Raw genomic sequence first — 10,519 nt, 5'->3', positions numbered from 1 at the left:
GCTATTAGAATCTATCAAACAATTACATGTAAGAAAGGAGAGGCCACTATACTGGAAGCCAAAGAATCTAGATTATAATCTGATCTCTACCTTTCACTACTTGGACATCCCAATCACTCACTCAAATAATAAGCATTTATTATTTATTTATTATGTATTAGGCACCTACTATGTCCAAGATACTATTAAAGATTCTGAGAATATAAAGGTAAAAATAGTCTCTGACTTCAAGGAGCTTACATGCTATCAGAGGAAATGACATGTATACATATAAGTAAAAACGAACTACATAAAAAGCAAATGCCAAGTAATTTCATGAGGGAACCAGCAACTAGGTGGTTCAGGAAAGGTTTCATGTATCTGGTAACTACTTGAACTTGGCTTTGAGGGATCCTAGGGATTGTGAAAGGTGGGAATGCAGAGAGAATGTATCCTAGGTACTAAAGGAGAGCTTGTGCAAAGGCCCAGAGATGAGCAAATGACAGTTTTGACTAAGGAACAACCAGAAGATGATTTTGGCTGAGTTAAAGAATTCATGGAGAATAATGTATAAGAGCACTAGGTGGCACAGTGGAGTGCTGGGCTTGGAATCAGGAGGACTTATCTTTGTGAGTTCAAATCTAACCTCAGATACTTAACTAGCTGTGTGACCCTGGGCAAGTAAATTTCCTTATCTGTAAAATGATCCAGAGAAAGAAATGGCTAACCATTCCAGTATCTTTGCCAAGAAAACCCCAAATAAGGTGATGAAGAGTTAAACAGACTGAAAAATTGAACCAAAAACAATAAATGTATAATAATCTTTAAAAGGTAGGTGGGAGTAAGACTATGATAAATACTAAAGAGAGGAGTTAGTATCTTACCCAAAGGTACATTACATACCTACACATATATACACATATGTACACATATATGCATCTATGTGTGTAACAAAGAACACTGAGACTCATAAAAGTGACCAGCCCATGATCAGTGAGTTGATCTAAATGGTCTTTTAATATCCTTTTCAGATATAAAATGCAACAATTACATTAAGCAACACCAAGAATTTGCATACATTTTTTAGAGATGGTTATCCCACACTTAGCTAAGAAAAGGCAATGAATGTGCCCCCAGCTAAAAGACCATGAGTTTTCAATTTTTTTCCTGAAGAATTATTCATACAATATATTTTCTCATCAATAAAGAGATCACTATGTTTATAATTTTCCCATCTTTAATTGTCTACATTTTAAAATGGGACAAATGCCTCAAGAATTAACAATTAACCATATCTCCAAAATTCTAAAAAAATATTATAACATTACAGGTTATAAATGATCAATATTTTTAAAATCCAGTTTCATTTTATCTTATCCTTTATTTTCTTGCTTTCTCAAATCATTTTTATTTGTATAAATAAAAAGCAACCCAGGAGATTTTGAAGAGTATTCTAGATCCCTGTTGGAAATCATGTTCAAGGCTCCAAGCTATTATTGCAGTGACTTGTATCTCAGTGGGATGCCCCAGGAAATGGATTAACTCTGCTCTAAGCATCACTGGGGATAAACAACAGGAAGCTGACCCTACAAGAAGCTTCCAGTAGTTTAGCATAAGCCCCCCTAAAGAGCTCTAGGCAAGCATTGCTCCTAATAAATATCCTGATACTGACTCTGAAGGACTCCAAAGTTGGTTTGCAAGATTGCCAACACATGTTGCAATCCTTTTTAGGGCCTGGCTCAGCCACAGCATCATTCTAAAGAAAGCAAACAGTAGTGGGTTAGAGAAGAACTTTAAGTCTGGATTTCATTTCTCATAAATGAAAGAAATGTGTCTTTTTAAAAAGTGTTCCTTGTGCAGACTGACAAAGAAGAAACAAGGCAGGTTTACAGGCTGGGGTAATTAGGATTGGCTTCATATCCTTTGTGTGAGAACAGGTTCAAGGTGAGGAACCAATTGACTTTCTTTCACTATATACATCCATCTAGACCAAAGGGTCTTAACCTTTTTCTGATGTTTGGGATACCTTTGGCAGTCTATGGACACCTTGAAATCATATTTTTAAATATATAAAATGCAGAGTTACAAATATATTGAAATACATGAAAGTTATTTTTTGTCTTTTAAGTTTGGAAAAACCATTAAGATCATTTAGTTACTAACAGTAATTATTTTCATGAATATTACTAAATATTAGTCTTGATTATTGATAATAATAACACATATTGCATTCAAGTTATCAAAATATTACTACAAGTTCATGGATCTCAGATTAAGAACTCCTGTTTTAGAGAACATTGATATAACATGATTTCAAAGCATTCTATGTCTCAAGTTTCTGCCTTTTTTCTTATTCCTTCTTAATTGAAGTAGAAGGTGAATTTTCAATATTCTTATTTGCCACCTGGCACAGGAAAACTATTGCAGTAGACAAAACTGTTAATTCTTCCAAGAAATATCATCTAATTATGTTCCTCAAAATAAGTAGCTCTAATCTGAGTATTTTCCTCAGGATGCCTTCCCAAGGACTGGCTGAGGGAGCAAAATACTTGTAGTGATGCTAGTGAGTCAGCACCATGGCACAGCAAAGAGCAAGGACTTGGGAGTTAGGATGATTTGAATTTAAATCTTGCCTCTGAAATATACTGGCTCCATGACTAAGGATAAGTCATTTCATCTCTCTGTGCCCCAGACAATTTTTTGTAATAGATGATTTAGCCATCTATACTGATGGAAAGGTAGAGTTCTGTATACCCATAAAATCACAAATCCAAACTTTTAAAACATAACACTAAAGTTCTCTTCAGCTCATAGGCTTATATGAGCACTGCTTTCTGAGACCATATTTTTATCTGTTTCATTTAGCCCAGCCTTAGACATATTAGTGCCTACAAATGATGTCAATCCTTCTTTTTGTATTAAGTTAAGTACTACCAACAATACCAGTATTTAAAAGAATGGAACAGTTGGTTACCTGCATTCATTGCAATGTATGAGCTAGGATGATAATTTCTCTAAAGCACAAGAATCGAAAATAGTGAAGTTAATATTCAAGCATAGGTAGGTCTACATCAAAAGTTTATTTGTTTTAAATCAAAGTCATAACTCCCTCATTCAATTGCAATCAATTAATCAACTAATAAACTAGAATTTATTAGGCACTTATTATGTGATGAGTACCTTCTTAGTGGGGGAACAAGTGCAAAAATGAAAGAACCTCTTCCCTTGAGGAGCATATTCCATTCATCCTTCTTATAACTACCTTGTACTGTGTTCCTGATATGTCCATTGTCCCAGAGTTATTTCCAAACTTGATAAAATGTGAGTCACAAGAGTGTTCTGGGAAAGTCCTAGCTGATAATTAATCAACATTTAATGACAGCCTGTTCTGTGCCATTCGATGCTGCTAGATGCTGGGGATAGAAAAACCTAAACAAAAAAATCCCCTTCCACCAAGAAGCTTATATTTCACTGGCACAGAGGACAGGGGACCTCTACATGTGAACTTAGAATCAGCAAGATCAGAGTTCAACTCCTACCTCAGACATTTACTATCTGTGTAACCTGGGATAGTCATTTAACCTTTCAACCTCAGTTTCCTCATCTATAAAATGGGGATACCTCCAAGTGTGAGGATCAAATGTGAAGAAAGTGTTTTGCAAAACTTAAAACATCATATAAATTCTCTATTTCATTGTTGTTGTTGTTAAGTACATACAATGGATGGGATACAAGAGCAAAGGAGTAAGGCAGCAAGGTTAGCTGGCATATAAGAGGTTACACAAGACCTAAACATTGAAGGAAACTGAAATCCAAGAGGGGTTAGTGAGGAAGATATTCCAGGTGTGGGGATGGAGAATAGAATGTCATGTGTGAAAGAAAGGGCAAGAAATCGTATTCAGATTGTGTTGTGTTATCTTTTTATGATAGTGGCGTGTTTTCTTAGTTTTAATGATACATGTATGCAATCATAATTATGAATATGTTCAATAATATTTTCATCCTGACTAGAAAATAAAGAACTAGAAAAGCCCTCTCTTTAATAATTTTGCCAAGAAAAATAATTGATTCCTCAAAATAAAGTTTAGCTTTAGTCTGTACTGAAACAAATGCATGTCATTTTGGGGAAAGAAACAAAGAAACAAAGAAAGGAAGGAAGGAAGGAAGGAAGGAAGGAAGGAAGGAAGGAAGGAAGGAAGGAAGGAAGGAAGGAAGGAAGGAAGGAAGGAAGGAAGAAGGAAGGAAAGGAAGAGAGACAGAAAGAGAGAGAAAGAAAGGAAAGAGAGCGAGGGGAGAGAGAAGAAGGGAAGGAGGGAGAGAGGGAGGAAGGAAGGAAAGAAGGAGAGAGAGAAGGAAAGAAATAATTTGCTTTGAAATGCAACTTCAGCAAGACAAAAAAATAGCCTAGTAAACAATTTATGCCCAGCATAGAGGATTCCTTGCTGTTGTAAAACAAACAGTAACCACACCAAATACATTATAGACATTACACTAACCTAGCATGACAGTACAGGGTCGGTGAATCAGACATAATCTTATTATTTGGCTGATGCTTGGACAGCTTCTAGGCACAACATGAAAACAGAATTTAAAAGATTACTTTCCAAAATAGTATCTTCTTATTCAAGCTTCTGTTTTCAATTTGTATTCTCTCTCTCACCCCATTCTTTTTCTTCCTCCCCTTCTCCCTGCAACCTCTCTCTCCACTATCTTTCCTCCCCTCTCTGCCATCCATGCAACTACCATTTGTGAAATGGGAACACACTTTTGTTGGGATTTCCTAGTTGCCATCAATGAAATCAACAGAACTTTATCTGATCATCATGCTATAACTATGAAAGGAGGAAGGAGCAGAGCCCTGTAGCCTGGGTTCTTCACATGTCAGAGCCTTGCTGTGAAACAGTATTTTGATGAAGAGCCAGATTACTCCTAAATGAATTTACCAAAGACCATTATCAAGAAGCTAGATCTTTGGAAACATTTAAACAAACATAGTGATAGTGGGAAACAGATGCTTCAGTTTCTATTGCAATGTTTTCTGGCGGGGGAGGGGAGGGGAGAGGAGGGGATCTTTTGTTGTTCTTTCTGGAACACTGTGTTTCCATGTCTTCACCATAGGCCTATTGCAGTAAACTGTATCATGATTCGCCTCTGCTAATCTGTGACTGTTATTTATATCAACAGAGAAGAGCTATAAATTCAGCCCTGACACAGGTTCAATGGTGTGAACCTCCCAATCTGCTTTAAGCTCTAGATTAGATACTGAAGTGCCACTTCAATTGGGCAGTATTATCCCACCCTATCGCTTGGCCCCGTTTCAAACTGGAGCATTTATTGACAATACTTTCAAAGATGTTGCTAAGTTGTGAGCACTCGTTTTTATCTGCTTTTTCTTTTACAGCTTTAACTAACGAGCTGGACTTTCTTGGAGGAAGTGCTATGTTAATAATAGCACCAGGAACAGGGATGCTTTGTTGACACCGCCATCCCCACACCTTCTTTGCAAAAAGTTCTCAGGCTCCCTTGAATCGTTCTACTTTTTAAGCATTGTTTTGGGAACTGAATCATGATCTTTTGATTTTTCCTTAGGCTCTAATTTCAAACCTTGTTTTCCCCCTCTTCTTCTACTTAATAACAATAACAATAATAATAAAGTGACCTTTAGATTGTTGTCAGTCATTTCAATCATATACAACTCTTTCTGATTCCATTTGGGGTTTTCTTGGCAGAGATACTGGAGTGGTTTACCATTTCCTATGACAGTTCATTTTACAGATGAGCAAACTGAGACAAACAGAGGTTTAAGTGACTTGCCCAAGATCATACTATTGGTAAGTGTCTGAGGCTGGATTTGAATTTAGGTATTTCTGACTTTGGGTCTGAAGCTTATTGATCTAAAAACTCAAAACAGGTTGCTGTGTTTTATCCTGTAGATTGGAAAGAGTATAAAATAGCAGTCAAATTCAACCTCTATCATTTACTCCCTGTGTGACCTTAAACAAGTCATTTCACTTTTCTAGATCTCAGTTTACTCATTGAAGTGAGACTAGATGGCTTCTGATGTCCCTTCCTCCTCTAGATTTATGATCATGATATCTGAAGTCAGAAAACCTGGTGTTGAGCCCCACTTCTTCCATTTTACTACCTATATGACCTTGGAAGAATAGCTTTATATCACTGAGAGAATCTGCTTCTTATCTGTAAGATAAACTTAGACTATAGATCAAAGCTTCTTAAACTGTGGGTCATGACCCCATATAGGGTCACATAACTGAGTGTGGGGGTCATGAAAAAATGGGCAGTAAATGTTTGATTTGTATACCTATTTTATATACCTTTATGCACAGGGTCACATAAAAATTTCTCAAGCAAAAAGGGGAAAATGTTTAAGAAGCCCTGCTATGAATGACCTCTGTGGTCCATACCAGTTCTAAATCTGTGATACTGAAAACTCATTTCACCATTTATAGCTTTAGGAAAGATTAGGAAATTCAGTATTATACTTGATAAAATTGTTCTGTTTTTTTGACAAAGATACTGATGTGGGTTGCCATTTCCTTCTCCAATGGATTAAGGCAAACAGTGCTAAACTAGGGAGTATCTGAGACCAGATTTGAACTCAGTTCTTCCTGACTCTAAGGCCCAGTGCTCTATCCACTTAGCCACCTAGCTGCTTCATGCACTCTCTAGAGTAGAATGTCAATGCTTGGCAGTTCAGCTTAAGAGAAGACTTCATGTTACCCTCATATTACAAATGAGGAGACTAAGTCTCAGAGATACAAAATGATTTGCCTGAAGTTGTTGAGTTCTATCTTCAAACATGTATGTTCTTAGTAACTTTAGAAAAATAAATGATTTTCTCAAGGCAACACATCTTTTTGGCAGCAGATGTAACAAGAAGTATAAATGAGCCAATAGTTAAGGATATTCCCTTAAAGAAAAAACTGTCAATCACATGCTGTGTCTATTATTATATGTTTCATGACATGATTTTAATATATATGATGAATATATAATGACATGGCTGATCAATCCAGTGTTTTCATTACTCATTATGTATCTTAAAGCACCTTTTCCTGGTGCATGTTTACTTTCTTCATATCTTCTTTGATATTAATTTTCATTGCTGGACTTTGTTATGAAACATGAATAATTTTTATTTCATTAGAAGGAAATACAAATAATATTATATGCATCTATATGCATGCATACATAAATAGATAAAGCCAAAATCTATACATATGGGTATATATATATAAAATACATGATTAGGTTACATGTATTTTGTGCATATGATGAATGTAGTAGAGATTTGCCTCATTTTTCTTACTTTAGAATGGAGATGACAATACTTAGGTTCTAAACATCACAGGAAAATTATGAAAGAAAATGACATCATATAAAAGAAAGACTTTCAAAGAAACTTAGTGTCCCAGTAATGTGGAGTTGTATTAGAGATACTTTACTGGATTCTGTTCTGATTGTTTGATGGTCATTTCTATGATCATTTCCTTTCCCCTGTGAGAATAAACTACTGGTTCCATATGTAATCTGTATTACATATCAGGTACTTTTTTATTTCCTACTTTGGGAAGTAGAGTCTTGAACTAAAACCAGTGATGACTGTTCTCCTCAGGAATACAAAATGGGTATGGAAAGAAGCATTTGGGTGCCTAATCATCCCAGTCAGGCAATCCAAAGAAATTAAGCCAGAGCAAATGTGAGGTTGAGAAAAGTGCAGATTTTGGCATAGGATATTAGGAATGGCACGGGATATGTAGTTATGTATGAGCATATCTATAGCCTGTCAATAGAACTCACATATGGCAAATTTATAAATAAAATATATTTGTGTGTATATATATATATATACATGTGTGTGTATATATATATAATAAGTATATATACATATATATAGTATGTGTGTGTGAATGTATTATGGATGAATGTATAGTCTCTCCAAATACTTGAGACTGTTATAAATATGCATGCTTTAGTTTATAATTAACAAATTTACAAATAACTAAGAACTTATAACAATTCAAACGTGCATTTGTGAAGTGCCATGATAAAGTGGATAGAAGTGTTCTACTCGAAGTCAAGAATAACTGAGTTCAAATCCTACCTCAGATATTAGTTGTATTACCCTGAGCAAATCATTTAACCTCTCATGTTCAATTTCCTTATCAGTAAAATTGAGATAATAATAGCATGTACCTTACAGGGTTATTTTGAAAATTGACTGAACTTAAATTTAAAAAATATTTTGCAAACTATTAAGCACAATATTAAATGCTACATCCAGAGATGTGAAACACAGAGCTTACCTAAAGATACAGTGAATTATTTATATAATAACATCAGCTGGATATCAAGGCATAAATCATGATTCTTTTTTTTTAATTGGTAAAATCCACACCAACAATAAAAGATGGAGTCCCTCTGTCAGTAGAACTGACAAATAAATCTTTATTACCAAAGCAGAGAGTTCTGAATTATACTAATGCTTTCTCTGCCAAACTTCTAAGAATTTGATCCTAAGTAAAATCGGCTAATATCACTGTCAACGCTCAGACCAGTGCCTATGTCCTAATAGGGATTAGGACTAAGAGATGTAGCCAGACTGTCTGTGTCCCAAGATAACCTTACACCCTGACTCTCTCAGGAGGCAGGAAGAGAGTGAAGACTCTCCAGGAGGGCCATGCATTGTAGGGGTTACTCCATCAGAGAGTGTATACAAACTCCTGGAAATCAAACTGTTGGTTTGATTTTTAGCAACAACTTGAAAGTCCTCAAAGCCCAATGTGCTGCATTAGTTGGGGAGTCAAAATAGCTATGTCCATTTGGGGTTTAAAAACAAGGTGTGGTGCTTGCTTCGGCAGCACATATACTAAAATTGGAACAATACAGAGTAGATTAGTATGGCCCCTGCACAAGGATGACATGCAAATTCGTGAAGCATTCCATATTTTAAAAAAGAAAAAAAACAAAACAAAACAAGGTATGACTCTAAAGTAATCATTTTTTTCTTTAGTCCTTGTGCATTTATGTCTTATTCTGCCCAGCTCTGCACACTGGGAATGAGATTTGCCATGTGCTGGATATGAGACCCTGGTTTCAACTAGACCTTTCTGAGTCACTGAGCAAGAAAACCCCATGGCCAGAGGTTTTCCGAAGCATTGCAAGGCCATAAGTAGTCTACTGCCAAGTAAATAAATTGCCTTCCACATAGTAGGCACTTAAAAATTTTTCTTGTTACTATTGTCCTTGAATGAATGAAAAAGTATTTATTAACCACTACATATAGTGCCAAACACTGTACTAAGTGCTAGAAATACATATACAAAAGCAACATATAGGTCCTGCCTTCAAGGACCTTATATTCTAGTGGGGGAGATAGCATAATTAGGGGAGTAGCAGCCAGGAAGGATATTTTAAACTGGAAAGTGACATGAATGGTGAGTGGAGCCCTAAGAGATTAGACCAAGGCACATTTTCAGAAACAATGAAAAGTTAATGAAAAATATCTGTGGAATGGAGTGGAATTGAGCCCAGTGGCTCAAGAGAGAAAGCAGTAGTATCTAAACCTGAACCAGAGGCATGTAACATCTTTCCTCTTTAGCCCCTTCTCTCCTCCGACATGGCCATCACCCTAAAGGAGGTCCTCATAATCTCAAGCTGTAACTATTGCAAAAGCCCCCTGGTTGATCTCCCTGCCTCAATTATCTCCCCACTCCAATCTATCCTCCACTCCGTTATCAAACTGATGTTCTTAAAATGCAGGTCTGACCATATATCATATACATACCCCTCCCCATTGCCCTTGGGGAAACTCCAGTGGGTCCCTATTAATTACAGGATCAAATATAAAATCCTCCATTTGGATTTTGAAAATCTTTCAAACCTGATCCCTTCTGCCCTTTCCAGGTTTCTTATACCTATTCCCCTCCATCACTCTGCAATCCAGTGACAGTGGCTCCCTTACGTGGCATTCCTCCTTCCAAATCCCAGCTTTTCACTGACTATGTCTATGCCTCAGATTCTCTCCTTCCTCACATCTGCCTTCTAACTTCCCTGGTTTCCTTAAAGTCTCAGCTAAAGTCCCACCTTCCATAAGAAACCTTTCCCAATTCCTCTTAATCTTAGTGTCTTCCCTCTGAAGTTTTCCATAGTTATTTGCATTTTGTTTTCCCAAATAGCCTTTGAGCTCCCTGAGAGCAGGGAGCTTTTTGCCTTTCTTTTTATTCCCAGGTCTTAGCCCAGCACCTGGCATACAGTAGAACCTGAATGAATGTTAGCTATTCACTAGTTGACATTGAACACTGAGTATGCTCAGCAATATAGTTTGCAGAGAGGAAGAAAAGAAAAATTTTACATGGCAAAGATGTAATTCAAAAGCAAGTTATCAGGCCAAATCAGATAATTGACTTTTTGCTAATGTATTATTTCAGCTTCCCTCACTAAACCTTACGATGGTTGATAAAATTTACTAAAAGAAGCTGCAAAATAGAGAGTCATTCATCATAACAGTTTGACTTAC

At 36.3% G+C, this 10,519-nt stretch overlaps 1 non-coding gene across 1 annotated transcript; it reads left to right on the top strand.

Moving 5' to 3' along the window:
• Positions 1 to 8,845: 8,845 nt before the first annotated feature.
• On the top strand, positions 8,846 to 8,952 carry LOC122733219. Its single transcript, XR_006353802.1, has one exon. It is a non-coding gene; the product is annotated as a U6 spliceosomal RNA (small nuclear RNA).
• Positions 8,953 to 10,519: the final 1,567 nt, after the last annotated feature.

The sequence above is a fragment of the Dromiciops gliroides genome, chromosome 6, assembly GCF_019393635.1.
Source record: "Dromiciops gliroides isolate mDroGli1 chromosome 6, mDroGli1.pri, whole genome shotgun sequence".
In the NCBI taxonomy this organism is placed as follows: domain Eukaryota; kingdom Metazoa; phylum Chordata; class Mammalia; order Microbiotheria; family Microbiotheriidae; genus Dromiciops; species Dromiciops gliroides.
Note: the sequence above shows the minus strand (reverse complement) of the source record. Positions and strands in the feature narration are given on the sequence as shown.